Source organism: Saccoglossus kowalevskii, chromosome 5 (assembly GCF_978046115.1).
Source record: "Saccoglossus kowalevskii chromosome 5, keSacKowa6.1, whole genome shotgun sequence".
Taxonomy (NCBI): domain Eukaryota; kingdom Metazoa; phylum Hemichordata; class Enteropneusta; family Harrimaniidae; genus Saccoglossus; species Saccoglossus kowalevskii.
Window position 1 is genome coordinate 17,480,381 of NC_140645.1, and position 16,276 is coordinate 17,496,656.

Consider the following 16,276-nt stretch of genomic DNA (forward strand, 5'->3'; position numbering starts at 1 on the left):
GTTGCAACTGTTGTTCTTTTCTAGAACGCATTTTGCACTTCACCTCGATAAATCATAGACCTTCTCTTTCTAAGGTATATGGATAAATATGGATAAATACACATTGAAAATAATATGAGTAAAATTCCCTTCTCCGCCGTTGTTTTCAGTTATTGGCGGAGAAATGACGATTTGCCATATTCTAGTATAAACATGCTGCTGTATGTATGTATAAAGATTTGCCGCAAGTTGCCATGGATCGTTTTCCAAGAGATTCTTGACCACGGTAAATATTAAGAGAAACAAGTCAAAAATGTCAGTAGTCGTCGCACAGGAATTTCATGTAAATAAATGGTGTACTTTACACGCGTTGTATACGTCGCTATGATTCCATATCGAACCGGAGGCGGCGAGACGACCACCGCCTTTTAAGAACATGAATGACGCGGCACATGGATGTAAGTATTAAACAAAAAATCTTACTTTCGAAAGTTCGTATTCTTGATTGTCACCGATCCTGGACGTACCTTTTTTAGGCCGACGACTGCCGATTTCGGAACGAAGCCTCACCGGATGTGGTCAATTGAACTGCCAATAACTTGCGTGCCGGACTTAACCATTTAGGTTTGGGGGTGGCGGCTGTGGGATAGTTAGCATGATGTGGTTGATTGACAGATCAACTAGTTAGCATGATGTGGTTGAGTGACAGGCCAATTAGTAACATGCTGTCTTTGTTTTATTTTACAGGCTGCTTTTAGGTTTAAAAAAAAGATCAGAGATAGGCTGCTTTTAGGTTTAAAAATAAAGATCAGAGATAGGGTACAGGCTGCTTTGAACCGCTCTAGTTAAGATTTAGGTCATTTTTTTTCAGTGTTTTTGCGTGGAAAAAATAAGGAAAGCAGTAGTGTGTCACATTTTGGTGGCAGTAGTTCTGGTGCTAAGTTAAATAGCACCTGGTGGAGCAGTAATGAAATTTAATTGGCTGAGCAAATGGCCACCTGGGCTCGTACATCGAGGCAGAAAAGACAGACTTTTGGCTAGTCACTTGCCAGGGGACCAGCGACGAGTGAGCACACTAAATATCATGTGCGGAAGGTAGTGGTTTGCCATCATAGCCATGCGTTGCAGGCAGTCATCAAGTTATGAACTGAAGCCTGTGCAAGTCGTGTGAAACGCATTGTGTTGTAACTGACAAGTGAGTAATGTAAATTTGATGACTTTTAAAAGGTGGTGTTCAATTGTAGGTATTAACCGGTTTGTTCACTGAAGCTTTGCAGTCAGGTAATTTGATTATTGTAAGTCATTTTGTGTACTACGCTTATGCAGGTATTTTTGCTGTGAATTTTATTTTTCATTATCGCCTTTAGACAACCTAGCTGAGGTGTGGTGGTCGGCGCGCTGAGTGGTCGTAACTTCGTAGTGTCAAGTTTCTGCAGGATTTACTGGGGCACGCTGTAGACGCCGGGGTTCAGATTGGAACTTGCTGTCGGGTCTACGTTTCTCTAGGTCAACTACTGTATGGCGAATGTACGCACGTGACGAGCGGATATCTGCAGTTGATATTAGCAAGGTCAATACAGGAAACGTTGGAGAGAGAGAGAGAGAGAGACAGCTGTTTACGTCGCACTAGTCGTCGCTAACTGTGTGGGACCACGCACATTGACCGTCCAGTGTTGAGCCGTATGTGGTGGTGTATCAAAGACATATAATTTCTTTTCTATTGTCTTTGGGTGTATAGCGTTTCTGTGTAATTTTATTGTAATTTGTATTTATGTATTTGTAAAATAACTCATGATTAGTTGTTGGTTACGGTAGCGTGGCCAGCCGGGTAATTATTGAATTAGTACATATTAATTTGGTTTGCAATGTGGGAAGAACTTAGTACTGATAATTAATGTGAAGTTCTTTGGGCAATTATTTCTAAAGCCAGACTGCTGTAGAGTGTGAGAGTACAATTGTATTTAAATGAACAATATGCATATTGAATCCATAATTCTTGCTTTATGTATATAAATATGATATAATGTACCACGGTGTGCTTATTGTGTGCGAGTGCTCGCACGTGACTTTCGTGTATGAACAATAATAATACCACCCCGAACCTGTGACATAGTGGTACACAAACACATACATATTTAACTTACACAATTTAAATCAGAGGGAAACCGAAGCCCAAGGAAAGCAGTAGTGGTACACAAACACGCATCTGAAAAAAAATCGAATTCCCAGGGCGACAGTAGTGGACGCAACTTACAAAAAGCCCGCCATTTTATGTTAATTACCAACGACAAAGGATCACTTGTTAATCATGAGACGCGGTCAGTAAAACCTATGAAAAGCAGTAGTGGTACACAAACACACATCTAACTTACACAATGTAGAGGGAAACAATTCGTTGGTGTTATTATCTCGCCATAAAAAAAGTCGAATATCTAGGACGACAGTGGTGGTCGCAGACTTGCAAAAAGCCCGCCATTTTATGTTAATTACCAACGACAAAAGATCACTTGCGGGTCACAGGACGCGGTTACTGACCTCTACCGGATGTCATCAATACGCAACACACAACATAAGAAATGGACATATAAATAAACAATGCATATGCATGTATAAAAACCAAGATGTAAGATGAATCAAAAACACTTTTCTAGTGTCTTTGGGTAAATGTACGATTCCTCGATTGAGGCTCACCAAACGTAGTCAGAGATGAATGAGCCCGTCATTTTAACGCCATAAGTAGTGTGAAATTAAGTGCGAAGCAGGGCGCTGGCGGCAGCGTCTGATGCGCCGCCTCGATTAGCAAGCATTGTTTGAGGTGTTATGTTCTTTGTTGGAGGTGTTGCATTCTTTGTTACATTCATTTTTTTTTTCAATCATACCGAAAGGGCAAGTTATTTTCACGGAAAAATTTCGCCAAAGACATTAATAAACAATTACTATTGGTTGGAAGGAGTAGTACCTCCATTGCCATTGGTTCAAAGGGTGTATAAAAATGAAAGTTTTTCACATTACCATCATTGGTCTGTTGGCCTTCTGCGACTCGGGTACTCCTAGTAGCAAACACGCTTGTTTATTTTACCAGGCATACTTTTAGATTTGTTATTCAAACTCTTTATTTCATTCTTCTACTAATTCCATAACTTTTAATTCGATTCCGCTCGGCTTCAGATTTGCTGTTTAATTCAACTTTAAATTTGATATTCCATTTGACGTATTTCTATTTCGTTTAGTTAAAAATGGCCTTTTATCGACAGGCCGTTATTCATATGCCGCCGTTAATCATAGCCGCTATTTCGTCGACCCAGTCACCGGAGTCCATACCCAGGCAATTGAGAGTTACTGGAATAGAGCAAAGGCAAAGCTGAAAGGAATGAACGGAGTGTCGAAAAGCATGTTGCCTGGGTATTTGGACGAGTTTATGTGGAGAGAGCGGTATGGAAGAACTGACGACGAGGCAGTCACGAACATTTTACGCCATATTTCGGAACAGTACCCCCTAAATTAAAACCAAATTCGATACGGCATTCTAAATTAACAAAAAAACAAACAAAACGGCTCTTTTCAGGGCCAAAACATCCTCCAAGAAGGGATATACCGTAAAAAAATGACACATAATCACACACATTATTTGTCTCAATAAACATATTTTTTTAGCAAATGTTTGCCCTGAAAGAGAGATAAAAGTAGATGATTAGTACTTGAGTAAGTGTGAACAGCAGTGATTAACGCAAGCTAGCTCCTCCCCTTTTTTGAACACTCAACCACCCATTCCCGCAGCCACCTCCCCCACACCTAAATGGTATAGTCCGACACGCAAGTTATTGGCAGTTCAATAAAAAATTATTGACCATGTCCGCCTCACTTGCGGTACTTAACTGTACAGCAGCAATTTTCTTGGGGCACTGTTGTGGCGTCACAAACACGTGACCGTTCAATCGAGCCTCGATCGAGCGGGTATCTTTTTCTTCCGTGTATACACGTATATGTATGCCAGTATGTCACCCTTGTCACCCCTGGGTAATTTATCTTTCTTTCTATGTGTTTCTTTATAAGATGGTGGTATTTGAAACTAGGTGTCGCATTTTGTAGTTCTGGAGATATAGTTCGTCGAACTTTACGGACTAAATTTCATGAATGTATCCATGATCTTGTGTCCAGAACACAGACAAAAACAACTCACAGGGACGTCCATATACCTCTTTCTTAAGTCGAGCGCCCTTTATTTCTATGTTGACCCAGTGCCATGCTGAAAGATGAAATCTGCGCTATGTTTATGAAGTTTTCATGATTGGTTTGTGTTAGTAGCTGTAGACCCAATTTGGAACAATATTTTAGTTTTATGTACTGGAAAATAAACGCATACAACTGATTTGTTTTGTATTTAAGAGGAATTAAAGGGCGGTAATGGTGAATGCCTATAATGTAATGGTGAATCCCTATCATGTGATGGCGAATGCCTATCATGTAATGGTGAATGCCTACAATGTATTGGTGAATGCCAATCATGTTATGGTGAATGCCTATTAGGAAATGGCGAATGCCTTTCATGTAATGGCGAATGCCCATCATGTAATGGTGAATGCCTACCATGTCAGGCTATGGTTTACTTGAAGCGGCAAACACCAACATGGAGGAGATATCTGCATTGGTGAATGAATGAACTCTTGGCTGTAATAATGTGATGTGTACGTGATACATATAGTTGTTTCGATGACAAGTTTGTGAAATTAAAACCAAGTGACCTTCGCTTGCCCAAAACATGAAAACAGTAAAATAAATGGGTCTACAGTATCTGTATGGCGACCTACATAGTTCAGTGGATCTATGCCCTAGATTCAGTCAAATCCCACCATTCTTTAAAATGCTAATGAAAAATGTGAACATAAAAATAACTACAATTTAAAAGGTTCCAGCAACTACAAATAAACCAGAAAGTAATACAATACTGACAGTAAATAAATCAAAGTGAATCAATGAGATATAATATATAATGAGAAGTAAATAGGTCAGAATCGTGTCCATTGTGAATAGCCTGCATAGACTTATTGTATATTATATTTTTTTATTAGGTTCAAAATCTTGCGAAAAAACAGCAATTGTAAACGGAAGAAGTATCTGCAGTGATATGAAGCCACTGTCTCCGTCTCATCAAACATTCCAGACAGAGGCGTTCCATAGTCTAATAAATCACTTTGCACCCAAGATGATAGGGTTTTCCTATCACGGTATGCACACCAGGTAAATATAAATCATGTACACACAAAATCACGATGACTGTATTCATATATCCCGTTACGATACATGTTATATAATTGTACTCTCATCATGGGTTTATTTTTATTTCTAGACTTCTTCTTGCTGCCCTTCACTACAACTCGAACAGCTGCACTACAGAAACCCCAAGGGTAGAATAGAATAATTTACAGAATTGGCATTATGAATAAGAATGACACCCATCCAAATATTATTGCCTATAGTGTTAACTTTTTTATTCTAATTTTACAGGGCGAATACATATCCCAACGTATACACTGTATCATGTTATGGTGGATGGGAAACAGTTATTTATACAAGCTATGAGCAAGTTACAGACAAGTGATATTCTGAATAGCAGAATATTATTAGGGGTGGCTAAAACAAAAACAGCAGTCACTGCATTAATTGATGGGGTAGCTGATGTGGAAGAAGGGATTATTTCTTTCATTAAAGTTCTGTGGCCAGCAGTAACTGGAGGAGATGGTAAACTTCTCTACACCAGTCGCAGAGAAGCCATCTACAGTAGTTACCACTCGGTGAGGTTGTCACCAGAGTTAAAGCAGACCGTGACTTTATTGCTCAATAAAGTGAATGCACCAGTTTCAGCAGCTATTATTATGAGTATTAGCAGAGTGTTTTTTGATGAGATTCTGCTTGCCCGTGAAAGGAAGGAGCTAAATGATGACAATAATCAAGCCACAAAAATGACAAATATTGAGGAGAATGCACTGAGGTATGCATGTGGGTATATCCCAATGGCATTATCAAAGCAACTACAGCGCCGTGGACCAGCTTTTGGATCAATGGTCAAAACCCTCTCTGCAACGAAGACCACAGGAACTGAATCAAAGACATTCCTCTCTTACACAACTGAGTGGGTTGAGAAGGAAAATCGTGGTGGTCTTTTCCCTATTAATGACACAGCATATCTTTTTTTTCGTCGAGTTGAACACTTTATTCGGCTCCATTTTACTCAGAGACATAATAGAAAAATACATGATTCTGTGACAGAGTCTATGTTGGCAGATAGGGTGGCCTTGACATACTGGTCACAGCTTTCAGCTGGTTTGAATGACAGTGCTTCACTACAACTTATGTGTATGTGCATAAAACTACTGGTAAATATCCGTGGTCATTCAACAGCACGCAAAATCATTGAGGAATTCAAACTGAAAGCGGCCAATTTATCGAGAGACTCTAAAGGTATTCGTAAAGAACTGAAGTAGCGTGGACAGTTTAAACCCTGACCTAATGTTTTGATACTGGAATCTACTTTAAACAGGTCAGGGGTCAGTTTGTAAAGTTTTTTATTTGTAAATAAATAAAATTATGTTTTCAATCGCCATATTGTCTGTTTAATTGAAGAATGAGTTAGGAAATTCTACATGTTTGGTGGTACTGCTCCTTGATTTCACTAAAATATTTAAATTTCAAATTATTAATAATGTCACAGAAATTTGCTGATACCAGCACAAATGACATGAAATTATAAAGATCTCTAGTCAATACTTAGGTCATTTTGCCTGTAAGAAAATGGGAATGTACTTGATAACACAAGTGCATTGAGAGTCAAATTATTTTATTCAAACTTAAGATATTGGCAAGCAATTAAAAATGTTTTCAAGGTTGGGTAAAATAGTGAGATTCAATTGGAACAGTTGCTCACCAAATTGTAACTTACTAACATGCCATTTTTAAAAATATACTTTCACAAAAGTGGTGCAATTTTTTTCTGGTGAAGTAATTTATATACATTTTATAATTATGAAGATGCCAGCTTGTTTGAAATAGTATTTTTGACGACCCTCCCTCCACACACAGAAAGCACTATGCGGTCACTTCCCCACATATTGTGCGTGTCCTGCACCTGAAACTATTACTCCCACATTTACTTGGACAATATTGGATTTTAATATTGACCATGAACACATGGCATTTGGTATCACTATTTTTTTACAGCTGATTTCATACAATCTTTGCTGTTCCATCCTCTGGCCCAATGAAATTAACACTATTGAATGTAAATAAACCTCATCACAAAAGTGTGGCTGGCCAATCAGCATACAAATTTGTTGTGGGGTCATATGCACATTATGACACATTCCAAAAATCACTCTCACAATGGTTGCATGTCTGTATGTTTATTTGTCACAAATACACCAAGAACATCCCTGCCAAATTCAAAGCAATCAATAGTATTTCTGACCAATATAGCATGTTAATTTAAACTCCAAAAGCAAAAAATACATTTAATCAGATGTTGACAAAGGCCCTTTTATACAAAAATAGATCGTGCTTATAATGTCACAAAATCTGAATTTATACAGTGTTGTTACGGCGACGGTTAGGCAGTGGTGTGTTGTCAATTACAGAATCAGCTTGGATCAACACATTTCCTCCTTCAACTCTTAGTAAATTTGACGACTTTAACTGAAGTGCATTTGCATTATAGCAAAACTGCTGTACCGATGGAGCTTCATTGCCACCTTTCATTTGCCGCTGGTTTCCAAAGTATGCCTCCAATGGGTCTTAATTAAATCTTTCTGACAATATACATACTATTCCAGGTTGACCAAGCAAGTACTTTGTTACGGCGACAAATGAGTTCACTGTTTCAGAGAGAGAGAAAGAGAGAAAATGTGTATTAACTATTTTGTAACATAACAGCTTTGTGCAATTACATTCAGTAAAACCATACTTATTGGTATTTGTTTTATTAGTGGCACATGCTCTTATGTATAGGGCGAAGGTGTTTCTAAAATGCATCATATTGCAGATGTCAGGGAAATTTGAGGAAATTAAAGACTTTGTTCAGAAGGTACAGAAAACTGAGTACTTGATTGCAAACAGAAAAGGTAAATTGGGAAAACATTTAAAAAAATGTGGAAAATTTATGAAAAATGTAGCAACGTCCTAGCATATCGACATGACTACCTGAAAAAATTGTAATATTTTTGTGGAGACTTTGTACTTGTTTGTTGTGCAATGTAGAGTGTTTATGTCAATTGACTCAAAAAAATGTTTTAAATACAAAAATTCATCACATTATGATGAATCACTATACAAACAATGCAACTGATGTGCTTTTATTAGAGATGCTCTTTTAACAGAGCAAATATGGTATTCTCAATTTAGCTACAATGTATTACAATTTTTGAAATTAACCAGCTTCAATACCTGTTATGCGGATACCTTCCAAAGTCTCCCTGCTTAGTTTCATTCGATTTCTGTCACTTTTTGATATGTTCACCCTGGCATCTACAACTTCATCCCAATCAGCAAGATACTTTAGAAAGTCTTTACTCAGCCACTAGAATAAAGATAAAAACAAATTTTGTTACAGGCATTCATCCTTCAAATAAATAGGTCACAGTCACACCCATCCTTTTGCATGCAAAATACAATAATTCTTGGTGTTTTACTCTTGGGTTCAGGAGATACATGCATGCCTGGGGGCATAGGACATGCAAAATGTGTGCAGCACATCATTATATAACACACTCATGTGCATGCTATCTTACTGTTGTAAACTATTACTCACTTTCAACCGTGGATCGTCAACAGACCTGTACGGACATAGATCTGGTTTCCTGGTAAATAATCCTTCATTCATGCTTCTTACATTGAGGCAGTCAAAAAACCTGTCAAAATTCCTTATGAACTGCACTGTTGCTTGTTGACCATTACCATAGAATGTTTCTATGGCATTGGCTACACGCGTACTCAGAACCTAAGAAATGTACATAATATCACAGAATATTGATAAGTAACCACACATTTTGAGCATAAATCTATCATCTATCTTCATGGTTGAAACATGGTTGACCACTTCTACAGTCATTGTGCAAGATACTCCCCGTCGTTATTGTTCTGTATGAAGTATTCTACTTGGAAACACTACTGATCAATGTTGTTTGCGGTTGCTTTAAATTCTGTGGACATAAGTTGGAATTGGCCCAAATAGAGAAAAAGAATTCCAATATCAGAATGTTGTCTAATGTTAATGTTTAATAATTTGGAGTTAAAACATTGAAATTCCATTTTATTGTTCGGCATTTTAAGCCAGGAAATACCAAACGTTAAATATCTCAAAAAACTGCATGCTGTGGTAACAATTCCTAGGCAGACACTCTAAACTTGCAATTGGGAGTATCTTGCACAATGACTGTAGAAGTGGTCAACCATGGTTTTTTTTGCCCTCCTCTAATTAAAATTAAACCCTTTGGTCTTTCCATACGTGCAAATACTCCCATCTAAAACCATGCATGTAAGCATCACAATAAAATGAAAGTAGACATAACCATAAATACTATAAAAAGCTTACCTGGGCTGCATACTTGACTTTCATACGAGAGAAGGATGACAGATATACATGCGCATACTTCAATTTATTTGCTAGGAACAGTCCTTCTCGTTCCCAGTCCGCGTTATACAAATTAATAATTGTACTCCATGTGATATGTTCACCATTCTGTAAAGTATGTGATCAATGAACAGTGACTTATTATAAAAGAACTGTATACCACACATATACAATAATTTACATGTCAACACAACAATATCGGTACTTAAGTTACGTGACATTAATGTACTCTGCTTGAATCTACAATGTACATGTATTCATTATTTAATTCCTAGTCGCTCTATGCAACAACAAATGAATATGAATTAATGAGCAGGATTGACATATAAATTTAAATAAGCAAATATCACTCCATGATTCTGCAATGTTAAAAATAATTAATAATTATAAAGAAACTCACCCATAACATTCTCTTTTTATTATGGAATCCGGAGTTAGCCCAGCAATTTCGTGTAGTCTTAATCAGATGGGGCACATCAGAAAAAAAGTATAATTTTCTCACATCTTCAGCAAATGGATTATCTGTAGAATACACCAATTGATCAGTTTGACCATCCCCATGCATTCCAATGAAGCGGCGATTAGCTGAAGCACCATCTGCGGTGGATGCAATTACTTTGAATCCAATCGTCTCCAACCATTCAACAGCTTCCCAAAATAATGGCTGAAGAAAATCTGACGTGATGGTGTTTGTTGGGAAATGTGCCAGTGGATATTGAAGACGTATTGTGACACCGCGGACCATGAAAGCAAGGATATATTTGGCAATATCTTGAGTAGATCCAGACGCACCACCACTTTCTATATTTTTCTGATATTCCATCAAGGAATTACCAACATCTCCAACATTTACAAATCCCACTAGTGATCCGGTACTTTTCTCAAAAACAAGGTCTGCTTTGATTCTGAGCTCATCATGTAAAAGAACCAAATATTTCTGATGATCTTCAAGTTTGTCAAAATTTGTTTCTCTATACAGCTGTTCAAAAGCAGCACTGGTGAATCCTGTTGTTGGTTTAGTCCACTGGGTATAGTCAATTAGTGTTCTTTCATTAGGCAGTTCAAGTACGCCAGAATCTCTGAGTGTCCGATATACTGCAGCAGACCTCAGCTTCAAGTTTAGGCACCACTTGATGAACATGGGATGCCATCTATGTCCTCTCTTGTCGTGACACTGTAGAGCAGCCTTTTGTTGTTGCCAAAATAAACATCTAAATGACCCTTCACCATTCTCTTCTTCTACCATGCTTTCAGACATCTTCATAATTTCTTGGAGACTGTCGGAAGTATCATTATCTAAAATAACACCTTCATTCATTATGTTTTCCTTTAGTTTATTCTTCAATCGTCCCACAGTTGCCTCAGCTCGCCGCTTTGCTTTTATTATGTTTAATGTTCTACTGTGCATTTCACTAGCAGTTAACGACGACAGTGGAACACTACTACTGGCAGAAGTTTTCTCAGTCATACTACCAGCCTTTCTTTTACGGTCATTTGTAACCATGGCAAACAATGTATTTCTAAATGAATGACAGGGAGCACATCTGTCTTTTTCATCACTTGTGATAATTCCACAGTCCTTAACGTATAATTGTAAATAATTCCCCTCTGATCGGTGACGGGCATGTAGTGGCGCTGTGCAATCGGAGGAGCACCTTTCGCATTACTTCTTACCACACCATTTCTTGATTCCAACATTTCATGGAACCTTTCATCAGGGTTACCAATACAAATTGGACAATTGTTGACAGCATAAATGATAGCAAGAACTGTTGTAGGACGGGCTATTTTTTCTGAAAACTGTTCAAGGGGACTTTTCTTATTCTCATTGGTACACAAAATTCTTGCTTCCCGTGTATAGTCACTGTTGACGGTGACAGACTTTGTGATATGTGGCTCTTTTTTATCACCAGCTTGTTCCATGTATAAAAATTTCATTTCCTTAGAGTTTGAATAATTTATCCATCTTTCAGGTAGTTCACATGACTTAAGAAATGTTACCATATGTTCAAAATTCATTACCACGCATAGATTATGAGGAATTGGTGTAACCGGTAACATACAAGTAGTGACTTGCGACAGCATGGTGCTTGCATTACAGCTTGTGGATATTGGAGTTGACAATGCTATCTCTGGAATAAAGGGAGCTGCTTATGTTGTATTTCCTTCTATGGGTACAGGAGTCCTCTCTTCATCTACATCTCTAACACCACTGTCATTACCAGTAAAGCTAACCTCAGTAGACTCACGAGGAGTCTGATATGATGTGCTGTCAGTCATTTCGTCTATGACCACAGAAGTCGTCTCTTCTTTATCTATATTTCTAACAACACTGTCATTACCAGTAATGCCATCCTCAGTGGACATTAGACAGGTCTCATCTGATGTACTGTCAGTGGAAAACATCAGGGAACATAATGTTTTTGCTGCATTATGTTTTCTTTTAAGTGCTGCTTTTTCAGCCCTTTTCTTACGATGGTGTTTTTCACGTTTTCCCATGCGAATTTTGTAAGGCATAACTGAAATACATTAAGAAATACAATCTTAGCTACCATGGGAAGAAATCAGTTAATGGGTGAAATGCACATAGCAAGGAAACATTAAAATACAACAGAATATTATTAACCACACATGAACTATACAAACGAAAAAGTTTAATTAAACTTTTGTTAAAATGAAAATTTGGTTGAAAAATAGTTCAACAAAAAACACAAAGTCGATCGATGGTCTGCCATCTTGAAACCAGTTCATTGTTTATGCTTTCGAAGTGATCGGAGAAATAAGAAATTACATTTTTTTCAAGTAGAATTTGAAATAAAAATAATGATATCAGCAAATTTCATGAACTACTCTAACAAAAAAGTTTAATTAAACGTTCGTTAAATGGAAAATTTGGTTGAAAAGGGGTTCCACAAAAACACAGACAAAGTCGGTCCATGGTCTGCCATCTTAAAATTAGTTCATTGTTTACGTTTTCGAAGTGATCGGAGAAATAAGAAATCACATTTTTTCAAGTAGATTTTGAAATAAAAAATATGATATCAGCACATTTTATAAACTACTTTAACAAAAAAGTTTAATTAAACGTTCGTTAAATGGACAATTTGGTTGAAAAGGGGTTCCACAAAAAACACAGACAAAGTCGGTCGATGGTCTGCCATCTTGAAATCATTTCATTGTTTACGTTTTCGAAGTGATCGGAGAAATAAGAAATCACACTTTTTCAAGTAGATTTTGAAATAAAAAATATGATATCAGCACATTTTATAAACTACTCTAACAAAAAAGTTTAATTAAACGTTCGTTAAATGGACAATTTGGTTGGAAAGGGGTTCCACAAAAAACACAAAGTCGATTGCTGCTCATTCATTCTCTCGTGTAAATGGAAACATGAATAGACAACACTTACCTGATGCCAAAGACTGTGAATATAAGATACTGTTGAATAAAAACTGCTTTGATGACGAATTTGATAGTTATTTTCACGAATAGTACACGAACTGAGAGGGAAACAAGATCACACTCACGGCACGGCGTAGAAAAAGATATTGGTCACGTGACGACGCGGGATGCCAAACATCTGTTTGCATAGCTGTCCCGTCCCCCAAGAGATGTTGCACGGAACTTCCGTTACTTTCCTTTCATGTTTGCCGCAGTTGCATGTCCCTCTTCTCTAGTGTCTTTGATAAAACTAAGATATTGTTCCAAATTGGGTCTACAGCTACTATCACAAACCAATCATGAAAACTTCATAAACATAGCGCAGATTTCATCTTTCAGCATGGCACTGGGTCAACATAGAAATAAAGGGCGCTCGACTTAAGAAAGAGGTCTATGGACGTCCCTGTGAGTTGTTTTTGTCTGTGTTCTGGACACAAGATCATGGATACATTCATAAAATTTAGTCCGTAAAGTTCGACGAACTATATCTCCAGAACTACAAAATGCGACACCTAGTTTCAAATACCACCATCTTATAAAGAAACACATAGAAAGAAAAATAAATTACCCAGGGGTGACAAGGGTGACATACTGGCATACAAATACGTGTATACAGGGAAGAAAAAGATACCCGCTCGATCGAGGCTCGATTGAACGGTCACGTGTTTGTGACGCCACAACAGTGCCCCAAGAAAATTGCTGCTGTACAGTTAAGTACCGCAAGTGAGGCTTCGTTCCGAAAACGGCAGTCGTCAGTCTAAAAAAGTACGTCCAGGATCGGTCACAGTCAAGAATACGAACTTTCGAAAGTAAGATTTTTTGTTTAATACTTACAATCATGTGCCGCGTCATTCAAGTTCTTAAAAGGCGGTGGTCGTCTCGCCGCCTCCGGTTCGATATGGAATCATAGCGACGTATACAACGCGTGTAAAGTACACCATTTATTTACATGAAATTCCTGTGCGACGACTACTGACATTTTTGACTTGTTTCTCTTAATATTTACCGTGGTCAAGAATCTCTTGGAAAACGATCCGTGGCAACTTGCGGCAAATCGTTATACATACATACAGCAGCATGTTTATACTAGAATATGGCAAATCGTCATTTCTCCGCCAATAACTGAAAACAACGGCGGAGAAGGGAATTTACTGATATTATTTTCAATGTGTATTTATCCATATACCTTAGAAAGAGAAGGTCTATGATTTATCGAGGTGAAGTGCAAAATGCGTTCTAGAAAAGAACAACAGTTGCGACACGTAAAATGACCGATTACAAGTCGTTTGAACCCCTCGCCGTTTGGACTTCAGGACGATTAGACCCCTCGACGTTTCGACCCCTCAACGGTATAACAGCTTGACGTCACACTCCTCAACATTTGCACCCATTTTATTTGTCAAAAGTTGCAACATTTTACTGGATAAAACTAGAAGATACCTGACCTTAGCAACAGAATCGCGAATTACGGCGATCCCTCGACGGTTGAACCTCTTGTCGTCACAACCCCAAACGTTTGAACCCACTCTTATTACGAATATGAATACTGCCCGATCAAAAGCAACAACCACAGGCTGTACGGTAGTTTACTCTGAGTGTAGTATACGAGTGTATGAAAACGGAGTCAATTCTCTGATACAGCGCTCGTGATTACTAGTCAATTTCATATCGTGGACAGGTTTTACAACGTGAAGTTACAAATATCATGTGTTTTGCGATTGTACTATACTGTCTTTTATAGAACAAAGCATTTACACATCATTGGAAGTTCAATGTTGAACCGACGTGCTTTGTTTCAGTGGTCTAAAGTTTCACGTTCGTCCACTCGATCGGCATCATGAAAAATACGAAATAAGCTTAGCATATGCAACTTTGTATATGTTTGCTAGTGTGTTTATTGAACATTGCAGTCTATTCCCTACTTGAATTCGAAAGGGCGAGGGGTCCAAACGACCTGATACCAAATGACCATCTTTTATTTCGTTACGAACCTCCTCATTAGAACATATCACAATAAGTGACGAATTTAGTGTTGCCGAGTCTATTTTTCTTTTCAACTTTCAAAAAACGTTTGGTTTTTCTCAAAATATCTCTGTCCTTTCATAATCAGTCAGTTTTTTTGTTATCTCCTGGAATAGGAATCTGCCACTCGGATCCTCAGCTGCAAATTCTTAAAAGATATGCTAATTACCTATTGACTCAAGGCCGAGGCATGCAAACTTGTTTTGTTCGTCTTTTTCAGCGACAATGGGGTGAATGGGGTGAATACATTCATCATGGATTCGCCTTTCGGAATGGCGTTCCACTCCATTGTCGCTGAAAAGACGAACCTTACACCACAGTCACTCTACTAGGACGGTTAGGAAGCGCCGCGTCGTTCTATTGTACCTACCCTCGTCTCCGTAAACATTGAAACAAAAGAGGTGTTAACGAGCTAAGAAGTCATTAGCATCAAACGGGCGACGGAAAACACGCGATAAATCATGAGACAGTGCAAGAGTTGCGTCATTTTCCCCACAAAGCATTGCAATACATGGCACTTTGACCTTTCACCGAAGAGCAGTCTCAAATGCGGAAATGAACATGCTTTGTATATACACGTTTTTCGCGAGAAAATCTTGCTGTCTTGTATGGCATTCTGAAATTATAAATAGTTAATAGAATACTATATTAGTGAATCTCCCCAAAAAAAATTGCACATAAAAATTAAAATCCGGGTATTTGACCCTGTCTCGCCCCTGTCTCGACTGAATCAAAACGCAGTGCGAACATACTGAACTAAATCGTTCATAAAATTGTCACAAAGCAAAGTCATAACAAAAAAAATATTCAAACGAAACTAAAAATGACTCGTAGCACCGATACAGCTGAATAAAGCGAATGGAGGGATATGAAAGCACAACAATCAAAAATCTCTTTCGTCCGATTACTTCCATTGAAAACTATGCAATAACGCAACATGGCGACCACCTCCATAGACGACGCAAACATGCAAAACTTCGCCATAATGTGACTATAAAAACACACAAAAATAGCGAGAATGGACAAAGGAGTATTGTAAAGGTTTGCAGACATCAATGTTTTTAGCGGTAAGATTGTTTCTAAACTGAGCGAGGGGTTTATTTCACGGACCGAAAGACTGTTAGAGATCGAGACAAAGAGACTGTCAACAAAACACCGTTTTTCTCGAGTAAAGCATCTTCAAGATTGCAAAAGAACGCTCATCTGTAAAATACA

General features: G+C 38.0%; 1 long non-coding RNA gene across 1 annotated transcript in view; it reads right to left on the reverse strand.

Annotated features, from left to right (window-relative positions):
• Nucleotides 1-525, reverse strand: part of LOC146745822 (uncharacterized) — a 6,355-nt gene extending 5,830 nt beyond the window's left edge. Inside the window, exon 1 of the long non-coding RNA XR_014929519.1 lies at nucleotides 463-525. This is a non-coding gene — a long non-coding RNA (uncharacterized LOC146745822). The remainder of the gene's footprint in view (nucleotides 1-462) is intronic.
• Between the last annotated feature and the right edge of the window lie 15,751 nt (nucleotides 526-16,276).